The sequence below is a fragment of the Lissotriton helveticus genome, chromosome 5_1 (genome assembly GCF_964261635.1).
Source record: "Lissotriton helveticus chromosome 5_1, aLisHel1.1, whole genome shotgun sequence".
NCBI lineage: Eukaryota > Metazoa > Chordata > Amphibia > Caudata > Salamandridae > Lissotriton > Lissotriton helveticus.
In genome coordinates this window covers 1,313,563,980-1,313,580,327 of record NC_136065.1, presented here as the reverse complement: position 1 = coordinate 1,313,580,327, position 16,348 = coordinate 1,313,563,980, and positions in this window count along the sequence as shown.

Below are 16,348 nucleotides of genomic sequence, written 5' to 3'. Positions count from 1 at the left end.
GACATATAATTTATCCTAGAATACCAATCAGGAGTTCAACAAGCTGACAAATCAAAAAGCTGCGTTTTACATCCAGCAGGATCAGACACCTGTTGTTCTGAAACAAAGTCCATTGCCACATATTAATAAGAATTTAAACCGATCCTTAGTTCTTACATTCCTAGAATAATAACCAAGTTAAAACATATATAAAAAATGTGTAACTTGATCCTAAAAAAATTCCTAAAAATGCAAAGGCTATTCTAAATGAAATATAGTGCAACTGCTCCCTCCCCCTACAGATCATGCACATTAGGATACCACCAATGAAAGCTCGAAAAGCCAATTCTACAGATTAAACATAACCATTGAAGAACTCAGCCCAAATCTTCTCGAAACTTTTTGAGCTCACCCGTTCGTAAAGCATACACTCATTCACTTCTGTTAACCTGTGCCATTTTCCGAGCCCATTCATGTTTTGATGGTATTGAATCCGATCGCCATCTTAGAAGTAAAAGTGATCTGGCGACAGCCATTCAAATATATAAAAATGTAGTTGTTTTGTCAGGTAGGCTGAGATCTGGATCGTAATCAACAGAGCATTGGGGCCACTTAATAATATGCATTCTGTTGCTAAGTAATCAAAAATGTTGATACAGAATTTCTGGATCAGAGGTCACTGTAAAATTATATGCGTCCAATTGGCGGAGGGGGGATTGTGGCACCGAAAACACTGCACTGATTAATATGGATAGGCCTTAGCTATAAAGCTAGGAGTTCTGTACAGAAGCCACTTGCTGAAAAATAACATCCTCCACCAATTAGCCTCCCTGACCATGGTGACATTTAATTTATTAATTGTAGACCAAACATTTGCATTAATTTCCAACTCCTCATATTTTTCCCATTTAATTATAGCCTTCGATTCTAGATCTTTCCCTTTGATTGAGGCTAGATGTTTTTTTTCCATTCCCCAGGTTTCTTTAAAACCATATCTTAAAATAGGTCATGAACTAGACTTTTCTGATTGATAATCTGAGTCAAGTCCAGATTACTAAAAACCTTCCTAAGAGCATTATAATACCCCAGGAGAAGGAAATCACGATGAATTAATCGAGACATTTTGCTTATATTTAACCATCTATCATTCCGCAGGGAATTCTAAAGTTCCCGGAACCCTGCCTTAGACCAATTTTGAATGATTGTGGACAAATCTTTAATTCCTGCCACGGCAAAAAGACCCGCTATTGGTTGGAGTTGAACAGTTAAATGCAGAAATAGAATATCTTCCATAGAAAGCCTGACGTTTATGATAAAACCAATGTAGACACTTAAAAAAACTAATTTAGGAGATCTAAAAATTGATAGTGGGCAGTGGACTTGATTTTCTTTACAGATTAAATTCATAAAAGAATTTACAAAAAACCACGAATGTAATTCCAGCCTAAATCTAGACATATATTGTGCAAAATATGCATAGTAATAGTCCTTCAAATTAGGGAGAGCTAACCTGCCCCCTGCCCGCTCCTCATATAAAGTGCTCAGTGCGATTCGGGGACCTTCTTGCCCCAAAGAAATAATGTAAACATCGACTCTAATTAAAAAAAAAAAGAATTAACTAAAATGCATGGAATTGCCGAAAAGTGAAAGTTAAAAAGTGACAGCACTTACATTTTAATCAAAGCCCCCCCACCCTAGAATTGATAATGGGAGAGAATGCCATTGGGTAAACAGATCTTGAACGTTTCTTAATAATGGAACAATATTTAGATCATATAATTCCTCGATCAATGGTGAAAAGTAAACCCCTAGATACCTCTTCGGATTTGTGTTTAAGCATGAGATGACATCAGGGTGCAAATCACTGGATGCCCCACCACCACAAAGTAATATTTCTGTTTGTTAAATATTAATTTTATACCCTCCAAATGTCTCGAATCATTCAAAAATCTGGAATGCCTTTACCTGCACTTTCTTCTCTGGCTTTATAATAAGCATGATGTCATCAGCATATGATTTTATTTTATCCAGATTAGGCAGTGGAGGACAAATATCCATGTTTTTCCTATCGCGAGGTGCTCAATAAAAAAGGCAAATAGCACTGGCGATAGCGGACATCCCTATATGGTTCCACTTTAACTTTTACTTGGCCAACCTTAGCAGCATTAATAATAATGTTGGCCTCGGCATTCAAGTATAACTTCTTAACCAGCTCCGTAATTTTAGAGGGGATACCAAATCTGCCCAGGATACGAAAAAGAGATTCCCAGATCACCAAATCAAATGCCTTTTCGGCGTCTTGAAAAAGCACTAGTGCTGATATCTTCTGGGTATCAAAATAGTCGAGTGCCTCCACTAAAAAGTGTGTGTTCGTGTCAAGTTGCCTTCCAGCAATAAAACCACTTTGATGATTGTGAATTAAATATGAAGCAATTCCATTAAAAGGATTAGCTAAAAGTTTGGTTATTATTTTGTAGTCAGAGTTTAAAAGCGTAATGGGGCGATATGAGTTAGGATCTTCACTGTTTTTACCTTTTTTTAAAAAGCTGACTACACTTCCTTCTCTAAATGACAGAGGAATAGGCCCACCCTCTAAAATTGAGTTTATAACTAATAATAGATAATCCCCAACTACACCTAAAAACGTGTTAAAAAATTTGTCTGGCAGTCCATCAGGGCCGCAAGCTTTACCATTCAGAAGATTTTTAATGACCTCCCCTAACTCATCTTTTGTAAAAAGGCTCACTATACGCCCTTTATCCTCCTCCGCTAGCCCAGGTAAATCATATTCCTGAAGAAAATCTTCCAATGACGATATATCAATTGGTAACTGTTGACCATAAATATTCCTATAATGATGAACCATTATATCTCCTATTTCACCCGGATCTTCAGTGTGAGAACCAGAGATGGGACATCTCAATGCTGCTATTTGGTTCTGTGCATGCCTGTTCCCTAGCTTGCCATGCCAAAAATTTCCCTGTGTTATTGCTTTCTTCATAAAACCTTTGCCTTTCCTGCTGGAAAAGGGTATCACTTCTCGCATAGTATAATTCAGACAAGTTCCGCTTAGCCTGCTCTCACTGACATTTATTTAAAGCCGAGTGATTACAAAAAATCTATCCAGAGAACCATGCACTTTTTGCTCTAATACCCGCTTTTTTTCCTTCCTTTTCAATGAATTCTCTGCATCTTTACCTATTACTAGGCGTCGAAAGAAAGCTTTGATGAGTCCCATACCACGTGAAATGGTGCGGTGCGTTATTTCGTTCAAAGAACTCTGAGATGTGTATTTTACTAGTAGACACCCAGTTTTCCTCTAGAAGATATTGTCGGTTTAACAACCACCTTTTAAATACAGTCCTGCCTTTACCCAATGCTAACTCTAAAACCACCAGTGCATGGTCTGAAAACCCATTTTGGAGATTTTTCTGCTGTAAAAAGACCAAATTCCTGGAAATAAGAAAAAAATCAATACGTGAAAAAGTGTGAAATATCTCTGAGAAGGAGGTATAAGCAATTTCCGTTGGAAATGCAGTTCTTCAAGGGTCACCAATATCAAGCTGAGTTAGATGAGGAATCGAACTTAGGGCTCATTAACAAATTGAAATCCCCTCCCACAATCAAATCTCCCAGGACTTGGATTAATGATTGAAAAAGACCCTCATATGGGAGGGGATTGTCCTCTACTGGGCATATAAACTAGCAAGTGTCAAAGGCCGATGATCTACATTACAGGTGACCCAGCACCATCTACTACTTTGATCGCTCGCAAAACCTCAGCCTGCAATTGTTTACTCAGAAAGATCACCGTCCCACCATGTGCTGCAGAGGCTGAGGAAAAACCCCAATAGGCTGCCCAGGATCTAAACATTGGAAAATCTAAAATGCTCCCGACTGGATATGGGTCTCTTGTAATAAAATGGCAGAGGAATTCTCTGTTTTAATCCAAGCCTGAATGGCCCACATTTTCCTCATGTGATTAAGGCCATTCACGTTAAACGAAACCACTTTAAGTATTTCATTGTTTCCCATTACATGGACAGACCACCTTTCTGAATGACCTCAATCTCAAAAGATATACCTTTTACAAACTCAGAAAGAAGTCTCCAACCCGAATCTAGCGGTGAGGACAGGCCTCCCTTTTTTGCTTTAACATAACAATAAGTGGATGAATGTGAGCTTAAAATATAGATTTAATTTTTTCCCCATGCTCCCTTTCCACCCCTGTGACCCATTGCCGCCCAAGGAGATGACCGCCCTTGCTCGGAGCCAGACAACCTACCCCACCCACCCACTCTACTACTGGCACAATGACTTGGTGCCTAGTGCAGCTGAAGAGCCATCCCCCCTCACACTCCTCCACCCTCCCATTCCAACATGAAAAAGCAATCTTTTGATAGCATTTTAACTACATTAAAACATCATAAGAAAGAGGAACGAACAATAGAGAAGCAGACCTAGACTAAACCTAGACCTAGAATACACAATAGGGCTCCTCTGTGGACAAGTGACTCTATTGTTTTACCAAAAAGAGAAGAAGAAGAAAAAAAAATGGGGAACCGGCCTATTTGACATCTACTTTACAGCCATTAGGATTTCTCCATAGAGATCTGTTGCAATAACTCCTGGGCATCTGGCACACTGCAAAAGATGTTGAATTTACCCTTAACTAACACCTTCAACTTGCTCTGCTGAGCTATCATAGCTTGGGCCCCTTGTGCCTTAAACAAATGCAACAATTTAACAAATGATGTGACATAAAGGCACTTCTGCAGATGAGAACTGTCTTTGCTTAATGGCTTTTGATAAGATCTGTTCCTTGACCCTAAAATCCCCGAAGTTTACCGAGTCTCTGAGTGTGTCTGTAACTGATTGCATGAGTGTCTCAGTGAGTGTGGGAGTGGGAGCATGCATCACCCCCATTTGTTCACACACTGTTCAGTGTCACTCCTACTTAATACCCATTTTGCATCACCTTAAGTAGCACACTCACATTTAACTTTGTTTATTAACATGTCACCTGCAAAAAGATCATGTTTTTCTGACACTGAGTTGTCAGTGTTGGTGGATGAAAACTTTAGAGTAGAGCCACATTTGTTTGGAGCCCAAGTCCAACAAACCTGTGTTGCTACAAGAATGAAATGTGGGATAGGGTCACCAATAAGGTCAATGGTGTCGGTACCAACCTGCGTACAAAGGAGAATATCAGGAAGAGGTGTCATGACATGCAGATCAGGGTCAAGCGCCTCATCAACAGGCACCACCTGGCAGCTCAGAAGACCTGCGGTGGGCCTCCCGGATCACCATTGCAACTCACAGCCTGAGAGGAGAAGGTGATAGTCATCCTGCACACAGAGGGCTTGACTGGAATGCTGGAGGGACTGGAAACTGGTAAGTAACACCTCATCAACTGGCACAACATATTAATGTACTGTTTACACACATCTCACCTCATGCTAAGGTCCATCACATCCATTTTTCCCATATGCAGTACCTAAAGTCTCAGAGATGTGCCATTGGCAGTTACAATCAGTAGTCATGCACATGATTCCTAATGTATCAGCTTCCTTCACCTCACCAGTGAGAATGTTGTTTGCAAGTGTTTTCTCATCAAATCATCATCTCAGTACCCATATATTGTGCCAATGTACAACAGTGCATGCAACACAGCAGCAACGTGTCACACAATGTAGTTTTGCTAGTGTTGCCAAAGTGCTACTGACAAGACTACAACTTTCATCAGGCCCTGTTGGATCATCACTTGATCAGGTGTTCACGTGCTATTTCCCCATAGCCACTTGGGAGCCATGTCAGTACTCAGGTTAACTTCACAGGTAGATAACCATTGCTCAAGTGTGAGCTAGGACTGGATGACAGGATGGCAACTCCCATCAGATCCTGTTGCCTCAGCAATCTCCTTTCCCCATAGCCACTTGGCTGCCATGTCAATACTGATCCCCATGTCTAATGGACTGCACGCATTGCACACAAAGCTCTGCTCAAGCACATGTCCACCTACTCAGCCAGAAAGCCACCAGGTCTCCATAAATGAAAAGAAAGTCAACACTGCAGACACCCAATGAAGTCTGTAACAGCAATGTCAGTAATGTGTGAAGGTAAAACAAACCCACACTACATTGCTGGTGAGCAATTGGCATTGCACATACACACATGATAACCAGTGCACAATTTAAAAAGAAATGTGTCTATAGGCCTATATTGGACACACCTATGAGTTAGGTGTTACCAATACCCATGTAACATCTACACTGGTCTTGCATCAAGTCACTGGGATATGCCATGAATATCCCTATTGTCAACAGGAAGTGAAGCAGTTCACCTAATGGTCATGCCAATGACCCTTCATCTAATGTATGTCTCACAAAATCTTGCTAACCTGTCAAACACAAGGGCTATAGTCCAGAATGTCTACCTCCACCCATTTCGTGCCTTCCATGGCTCTACTCATTGTGTACCAAAGGATGTGGAATATACATACCATACCTACTACAATGGCACGATACTCCGTCTCAACAAGTGGATCACGCACTTTATCTGGCAACACACAAGATACTGACCAGAGTCCAGCTCACCCCAGGATTAGGCCAACAGTGATGCAGAATCTCCTGCACATGCGGATGTGGAGGACCTAACTGAACCTTCTAGACATCCTAGGAGGACAGAACCAGTGAGTCTCACTGTGCCCATGACCACACATCCAAACCCAGTGGAAACACCTCTGCTGACCACTGCCCCAATATGTGAATCTAGCTCCATCAGCCACATCGCCTGTACCCCAGTTCCAGCTCTGGAGGAGAGCACTGACACTCTTCTCACTGAGGATGGAGGAGCCAGTGAGAGGGTGCAGCCTGGGCCAAGGCCACAGGTCTGTGGGGGCAGAGGTGGTGGGAGGGTGTCTGTGGGCCAGCGAAGTAAAGTCACTGGTCCCATTGAATCCCAGGCCAACATTTCCAGAGTAATTAGTGCATATGGCATATGAGGACAACCAAGGACAGATGGGTCAGGTACTAGAGGAACTTTCGGAAATTATGCAGCTGCAGCAGTCCATAGACTACAGTTTGGAGACACATAACGATAATATGAGCCAGCTCATTAGGACGCTGAGGGACATCCACACCACCCTATGCAGGGCTTGCCCCCTGGCATCTACTCATTTCTGTGGCCAACCTGCAGCTGGCCCATCTACACTAGCGGTTGCCACAGGAATGGCGGCCCGGGTAGAGGAGGACTCCTCAGACACCTCAGAGCCTGCAGCAGCGTATACGCCCTGCAAACGTGAGAAGGGACTTTCAAAGAAGAATGCAGGAAATTCGGGTGGCAACACTCACCTAACCCAAGAGTAAGAGCTGCCCCTGATGTCATCCTTTGTGTTCGGCACTTTGACTTTGTTGAGCATCCCTTTACACATTTTAGTTCTGATGGCAGGACTTTGTTGGACTTTGGACCCCGGACATTATGGCTATAACTCTAACGCTTTCATCCACCACCACTGACAACTACACCCCTGTGATTTTCCCCATTGCACAGTAAATGTACTGTAAATGAGTCACAAAATGCACTGCAATAAATACACTTTTCACATATCTTGTAGCTCATGTTATATCATTAACATCTATTAAATATCGAAGTCAAAACCTTGTGTGCCCCCAATTGTAAGTTGAGACAACTTGTGTATGCACAGACTTGTTAAATTTGGAAAATGTGCACTTGGGTATACCAAACATGTCTCCCAACACAAACATAGTAGTGTATAGTCTCAACACATCTTTGTTACAGTCGACCAGCCTTAGGTGGTAATAAGGTTGTGCACAGAGTGACATTACACAACAGTGAAATTATCAGTGTCAGTTACTACAAATCTCATGTTCAGACCTCAAGATCATGTTCGGAGAGGATATATTTGACAATGCCAAAATCACTAGTAATGTTACAAATGTGTCAGGGAATCAGCTAGAGCCATATCGACTACCCCACAGTAGGTATCCATATGATATATTACTTGGAACAACAACAGGGGATCCCTGCAACAACAGAGCACAGGTACAGTCAAACAAAGTGTGGCAACATCTGGTGGAATGTCACAAACATTTGCCAATGGAGTCCGACAAGCTCAGTAGCATACAATGATGAGACACATGAACACCTACATCCATCTAATACACATTGAGGACTAACCCATTGTGAAGACAGACAAACAGTTTTTGGCCAAACTACCTCATTGTGTAGTTGAGCATGATGGCAAACATTGCCTAAGGACCACCACATGAGAGAGAAGAAATTTAATTGTGCATTGTAGTGTAGTTCCTATATTCCCAATAGGCTCTGCGCATTGGAATAATATATTCAGCAGTGTAGACGTAGGACTGAGGTTATCTAGGTCTCTACTGACTATATTAGACTTAAGGTTTACCAGCTAGCTCAGAGGTCACTAGAAACTTTCTCGAATAAACGAGGAGGAGTTTAACCTCCCTGGATAGACAAGAAGGGATTAGCTTCTGACAACCATAAAACATGACAACTTTGCTCTCCCTGAATAAGAGTGTATCTCTAGAGTCGTGTGAAAACAATAGACAGCTATTTCACTCAGTCAAATGTGCGTACTTAGTTTCACCAGAATGCAGAGAAAAGAGAGACGGGCGTTTTCAATAAAAAGGTGTTATTTATTGAGCAGTCTTCTTCCTCATACAAGAGAAATGAATTGCCACGATTGTAATACTCATGGTAAAGTAAAGTGCGTACAGTAAAAGGAGGAGTATAAAATAATACTGTAAAAGCATTGATATGGTTTCTTAGCCATATGATACTTTAAAATAGATAAAATATATACATTCATATATACATTGACTAATCGTACTCAACTGGTGCTTCTAAATACGCCTACCCCGGTGTACCTGACCTAAGCCTAATACGTGGGAAGGAGTAAGTAAGTAGCAGTTTAAGTTAAGTTTGTTTTGCCAAGAATCTGACTCAAGAATTCTCTGTAAGGGTTTAGTCAGTTCCGTACCTGGGTAATAGAAAGCAGGCGGTCTGGTATCTCTCTCTCAGGACTCGATATCCCAGCAACCCGCAAGGGTAGGCTGGAAACGCCGGAGCTGGATTTCTCGGCAGGCGAAAAGACAGCGTCTTTCTCAGGGCGTCAAAGAGGAGGGGCAGCGTCCGTGGGCTCTCGCATCAGCTGGGCTCTCGGAAGTAGATAGCTGCTCTGCTCCAGAATCACCACCGTGTGTTTGCTTAAGGCAACGTTGGTATATTTATACCTGAAAGGTGCCTGGGTTTGACGTAAGGTTGGACATAAGACATCAATAAAAATGTCACTAAGAACTGGCTGTTCTTACAGTGCTTTACAGGAGTTCTAGGACGAAATCAAAACAAAAGCAAGGGGGATTTCCCAGGTTGCTGGAGGCTTGGTTTTGTTTAGAGAACTCGGTGTGCTTACTAGGGGGCCAGAGAAGTAGCCTTGCTTAATGTGACAGCATGTGCTACGACTGAATTATGGATATGCTTATTATGCCGTTGTATGGACATTATTGATTATAGCCGGACAAGGGCATAAAATAGGAATATCGATTCGGGTTCCTAGATAAAACACTACAGCATCAGCAACTTCCATCCTATCGCTGTGCAAGCTGCCTTGGTACCGGAGTCATAGACCAAAAGTCTGTGCCAGGCATTCCCAGGAAAATGCCATGTCCATTTTACACAGCAAAACAGCATCTTACACCTGCTGATGTGACTACTCTTAAATGCCCAAATGAAGATGGCAGGGCGAAGGTACCTACAACAGTCCAATATGCAAAGCAACATCAACAGCACATGCATGTGTCTAGAGCTCCTCCACTAACAGACCTGCACAAAGTCACCGACATCTGTACACACCAAAGTGTCAACCTTCAACAACCTCCTCACAGCTGCGCAACCACAGTAACTGTAACAGTCATGACATCTCTCAGCATACCTATATCGAAGGGAAGAAGTTGTTGAGCTGTTGACACATGTCAACGCCTCCCTCTATGCCACTATCATCATCACCTCTCATTTCAGGGTTATCACCTGGGGGTCCTGCTGGTCTCCACCCTCTACGATCAGAGGGATAATCGCGTGCAATGTGCGGTTGTGGCGCATGCAGCGGCGGCAGTGATCTTACACACCTCCTGGGTGAGTAGAGGAGGCCTCCTTCAGATTTCTGCAGACATCTGAATCTGGCCTTTAGGAACCCAAAAGCTTGCACCACTGGCCGCCATGTTCTACAATGGGCCTCGTTGAAGCGAACTTCCTTTGGCGTAGTTGGATTCCTCAGCGGGTAAACAAGCATGGCAGGTTGGGATACACTGAGTCGCCTAGATGGGAGACACACAGATGTGCATTTATGTTATGTTATGCTACAGTGATTTCTAGCGCACACAGCTACTCAGGAGTGTCCCGGCACGAAAAGTCAGTAGTGGAAACAGTATGTAATAGGGGAAATTATCCGTAAGTAAACAGCAGGGTTTTCAGTCTTTTCTTGAACATGGTGGGGTCGGGGATGCTGCGCAGTTCAAGGTGAAGGGAGTTCCAAGCTTCAGCTCCTTTAAAGGTTAGAGACTTGCCTCCAATTCTTGTCTGCCAAAAGCGAGGGATCGCAGCTATGCACTGTGAAGCGGAACTTAGATGCCTTTGTGGAGTATAAAAACTAAACCACTTCCTCAGATAGAGGGGCCCTATACCATAAAGGGCAGAATGGGCCATCATGTGAGCCTAAAATGACACTCTTTGGGCCACTGGTTGCCAGTGCAGATCTCGCAAATGATGTTTGACGCTGGACCTGCCCGGGATACCCATCAGAACTATGGCCACAGTGGTCTGTATTACATGGAGTTTCTTAAGCTGTTATCATGGTAGGCCAATATAAGGTGCATTGGTATCGTCAAAGCGGCTAAGGATCAGAGTTCACGTGACAATTTCCTTGGCGTACCTGGGTAATAGAGGAAGAAACCTCCTAAGAGACTTCAGTGTGCCAAAACATTGACCCGACTTTTTTTTACCTGGGAAGTGGATAATATGGTGGCCAAAGTGCTTCCCTGAACTGTGGGGGAAAGGATCTAAATAGGCGGATTTCAGACTTGCCCTCATTGCACTTTAACTGGGCGGCTGCAAGCCATTTGAAAACGACTGATAAACAGTTTTTAGCTTTTGCTGGAGAAATATCTGAGTCCTTCCAAGTGAAGAGAGCTGGGTATCATCTGCATAGGAGATGATTTTTGCTCCCAGCTCCTAAGCCAATAGACCAGAGGGGTGACATAAACATCAAATAGGAGGGGCTCAGGGTAGAGCCCTGAGGTACTCCAGTAGTCACCTTTTGTGGGTTTGATGAGAAAGGATGTAGCCACACTTGCTGTGATTTGTCAGCCAAAAATGATTTAATCCAGTCCCATGCAGGGACGATGACACCAATATTCGCTAGGTGCGCTAATAACAGTGAGTATGGCACCATGTCAAAGGCGGCAGAGAGGTCAAATAAAATCAGAGCTGCTCTCCCGCCTCCATTCAAGCATTCTCTAATGGCTTTTGATATTTCCACAAGCGCCGTCTCCGTGCTATATTTAGCTCTGAACCCTGACTGAGCAGGATGTAATCCTGAGGTCTCTACAAAATTAGCCAACTGCATGAAGGCTGCCTTTTTATATACCTTAGTTACCGCTCGAAGGAGGGAAATTGGGCGATAGTCGACAGGGTTGGCCGGGTCAAGAGAAGGTTTAATAAGCAGAGGGAGAAGTTTGACCTGTTTCCATTCGGGCAGAACTGTGGCAGATCGGAAGGACATATGGATGAGTAAATTAACTTCAGGATTAACCGCATGCGCGCTAGCGGTTTTCCCGCTGCGCGCTGCGTTTTTTAATTTACCACGTTACGTGACGAGCTCAGCTCGTCATCAGCGTAGGGCACGTTACGCTCACAGCCGTCACAGCCGCCAGCAAGCGGGCGTGGCAAGGGTCGGTTGGTGAGCCAGATTTCAGGGATTTCACAACAGTCAGTGAGTCTTGGTGAGCAACAGCAGAAAATTCAGACAGAGAAAAGGATGGATTAAAAGCATCATGACTGGGGCTGGCCATGTTCAGCGAGATAAGCAATTCCTGTTCATGGTCAAAACTGGCTTGTATAGTCTAGATTTTATCAATGAAGAAACTCAAAAGTGTCTCACACCAGATGGCTGACGGAGGTAGCGCTATCTCTTCTGCCCTCGGGGTCACAAAGCTTTGCACAATGAAAAAAATTTCATTGGCGTTATTGAGGGACTGGGCTATGTGTTCTGTATAATGCTGACTTTTGGCTATGTTTATAGAGGCATAGTACCTTTTCTGGGCCTTCCTAAGTGCTATTTTAGCAAGAGGGCAGTAGGCCGCTCTCCACTTCCTTTCTAGTTATTTACAATATATTTTTTTCTCTTTAAGCTCCTTTGAAAACCAGGCTTTGGATGGAGAGATTCTAACCCGCTTTATGGAGCCGGACGGAGCTAGCTGTTCCACTGCCTGTGAAATCCAAGTCTCAAAAATGTTCACCGCTCCCTCCAAGCTGGTAAAAGGGGGAGGACGGGAGTCTATCAAGGTTGAGCATAATACTGAGGGATCAATTTTATGTATGGGCTTCCTCTGGACCTGCTTGCTAGGAGCATGAGGCGACTGAATGGTCCAAGAGTATGTCCTCCCTGATGTGTAGGGGCATTAACCCATTGAGTAAGTTGTGGGATGTTCAAGGAGTCGTATAGCTCATTAGTATCCTTCCCTTCTGCACAGTCAGTGTGAATGTTAAAATCCCCAGGGAGAAGACCCTTAGAAAAACTGCAACGTTTGAGGAACAACAATTTCATCTAAGGCTTTTAGAAAGTCTCTGGAGGGGCCCGGGGGTCGATAGACCACCATGCCACCCAGCGTAAAATGAGGCGAAATAATAATAGAGAAGTCTAGTGCTTCACCTTCCCCAACGGTAAAGACCTGGCCCCGCTGAAGGGTCCAGTTGTCTCTGAACACAACGGCAACACCCCCCTCCTGTTTTACTGTCAGCCCTGGAAATCTTATACCCCCTCGGGATCACAAATTCAATGGTAGGGTTAGAGAACTCATTGAGCCAAGTTTCTTTGATAAAGAACATATCCAATTGTTCATCTGAGAGCAGTTCAAATATTTCCTGGGCTTGTTTAACCATAGAACGAGCATTAATGATTCAGACATCTGCATAAAATGCCAACAGACATCACACACATACAAAGGTTCGACACATCTCACTCACCATAAAGTTTAAAAAAAGTTTCCCTTTGATCAAGACCTATATAAGATAATTCATGCCTCACATGCAGCCAAACTCATATCATCAAACAGACATTACTTGTCAATCCACTCAGAATGTATCATAGCACTTATATAACAACAAATTATGCAAAGAGATATATTTTAATCATTAGAAAAGCTGTCCACATGTTCAATTTACACAATAACAGTTAATAAACAGGGTTAAAAAGCACAGAAGTTCAGAACACAATTCTTTGTAGAATACAATACATAAAAAAGGAGAATAAACACAGACAATCTACTTTGTCATATAGATGTTAATTTGGAACCACTATAAGCAGCAAAAGGCATGGGTCTAGATCCCCTGTCTCTAATTGACTGCTGACTTATCCAAATGTAACAATATAGAAAACTGGGCGTCGACGTGTTTCAGTGGCACATTCGGAATAGGACCACCTTTAAATAGCGTATATAGCAGTCTTTAATCTCACCTAATATGAGATAGAAACAAAAACAATAAATATATTTCATTAAGTTTCATAAGTGAAGCTAATTCACGTACACATGTTTCAACATTTTAAGTGTTCACACAATATAATCAAAAAATATATATAAACTCACTCTGTTTATAAGTACTCCAACAATATAATCAAAGATTATATATAAACTGACTCTGTTTATAAGTGCTCCAATCATTCTGTGTTAAAAATTATAAACACTGCACACATCACACTAAGTACTATCTTATATCACTCATACCCATGATCTTTACTCACCAGCGCCTCAGCACTTCAGTGAGATGTTTTCCCAGTATTTTGATGAATATAAAATACTGGTACAAGTTTCTTCGGAATATTTCAAGAAAACCTCATTCGCAAAATGCTCTTTGAGGTTTTATGATCTTAACCCCTTGAGTGCTGCCATTGTCCGTTGGCCGACAGCAGCACTACCTCACTAGTGTTGCCGTCGGCCAACGGCCGACGCGGCCCCACCCATTTTGCGGAAGTGCCGCACTGCCGCAAAATCTCTTGGGTTCAAGCGTAATCCAAACTTCTTGCTCCCTGTGTAGTAAAGGTAAATTATAAAATGTATTACCTTTATTACAACTTATTATGCACTGGAAGGACTAGGTGTTTTATAAAGGCCTCACCTTCAAGTCTGACTCAATTATCAGGAGTTAGTTGATAAGATTTAAAGCCGGAACATGTTTTGGTCGCGCTTCCTCCCAAAATGTCTTTTTTTTTTAAACCGGAAAAGTCCTGGTTTTTGGGATTAAAATTGCAAAGTTGTAAACAATTTGTCTCACCGTTTATTGTCAGCAGCATGTTTCATAACCACGTCCTTCGAATAGCGGTATAGCGTTTTCATGGCTAAATGAAAATTTAAAACTATGTCTGAATGATATGTACTAAAGTATATATACCTCATTATAGTTCTACCAATCAATTACGGAGAACCTAATTTATATCGCCTCTACAACCGCTGTCTATGTACCTGTTTATTAAACGTGTACCTAATGCGGCAAAAGTGCACGCTCGACACCATTAATATCTTTAGCAAGTTTTTATCTGATGCGGTAAACGTGCACGCTCGACACCATTAGTATCTTTAACACAAGATCATCATCTGATATGAAAGCAACATTGTATCTCTCATTGCAGTCGCTTTCGAGTTAGTGTTTTAGCAACAAGAAAAACGTCTACTGAACATGCCATATTGTATCTATCCTACGGTTACTTATTAAAATATAAAGCGGGCATTTAGTAGTAAATCCCGGCGTTTTAAAATATTTTTATGCCTATTTGTTTAAAAACAATTAGCGAGTTTCATCGCATTTAAGCTATGGGGTGACCGCCCTCACCTCTTGATTCCAAAAAAGGTCTTCCTTAATCGTGATGTATTCGAGAGTAGGACACACCGCGGAAAGGCTGCCATTTATTTGCATAATCCATAGCGTAATCGCGTCATTACGCATGATCACATGGGCTGTTTTCAAAGAAAAAATCTTTATTGTTACTTCTAAGGTAGACCAAATACTTAGCTCATGGCGCACCCGATGTCTCTTTATTGTTTCAAATGCACCTATGACATTGTGTACGATCCCCGTTATAATTCAGACAGACAGGATCAGCCAGAAATTAAATATGATACTATTATATTGACTTCATATTTAGCCCAATCAAATAAGACCAATATTAAAAAAGATTTATTTTTTAAATAAAACAATATCTTATTATTATTCATTATTTACAAAATATGGGAATACATAAAAAATATAGTGTATAAAAAATGTATTTGAGATTGTGAACGAGGTGTGCAGCCTTGTCTCTCATGTCTTCAAAGGGCTATACTGAGGGGGGATGGGACACCATTCTGCCTTAACTTCAATGCTGTGCCTCCACTCTTTTATTTAGAGGTCTTGTTATATTTATTTAGTCCCGGACCTAAAAATTACTCGATCCTATCTTACCTCAATACTCATACTTCGCTTCCTCAAATTGCAAGCAAGTAGATATATGTAGTGATTAAGTATGAAATACAGGGTTAATTTCTCAGTTTTTGTCAAAAGGTTGCTATATGGAATAATGCTTCATTAAGAGACAGTTAGCTTTTTTGAATTTATATGACAATTCTCATCCAGTCTTTCTTAGTATTTAATCCCTTTGATAGTGTATCTAGGGTTGAAATATATCATTGCTCCCTATTTTTTCTCTTGATGTCCATGTTACATCATCTGCTAGAGGAAGTTATTTTTTCTATAATGAACCAATCAAAATCTTTATATTTATTTTTTAGCACCACGTAGTGATCTACCAAAGGTGCATTATGCTTGGTAGTTTTCAGGGCTGACTTGTGCTCTAATAGTCCGAGTCTAAGTTCCCTTCCATTCTCACCTACATTTGCTAAACTGCATGGACAACGTAGGAGATGCACTACATTACTACTCCTACAGTTGTTCAGACTCCTAGATATAATGGTGTAAACATTATACATGAGTGTCTTAGTAACAAAACAATTGTCACATATGGAGCAATTTCCACATTTATAGTTGCCTATTGCTTTCCCTCCTTGGATAGTACTCT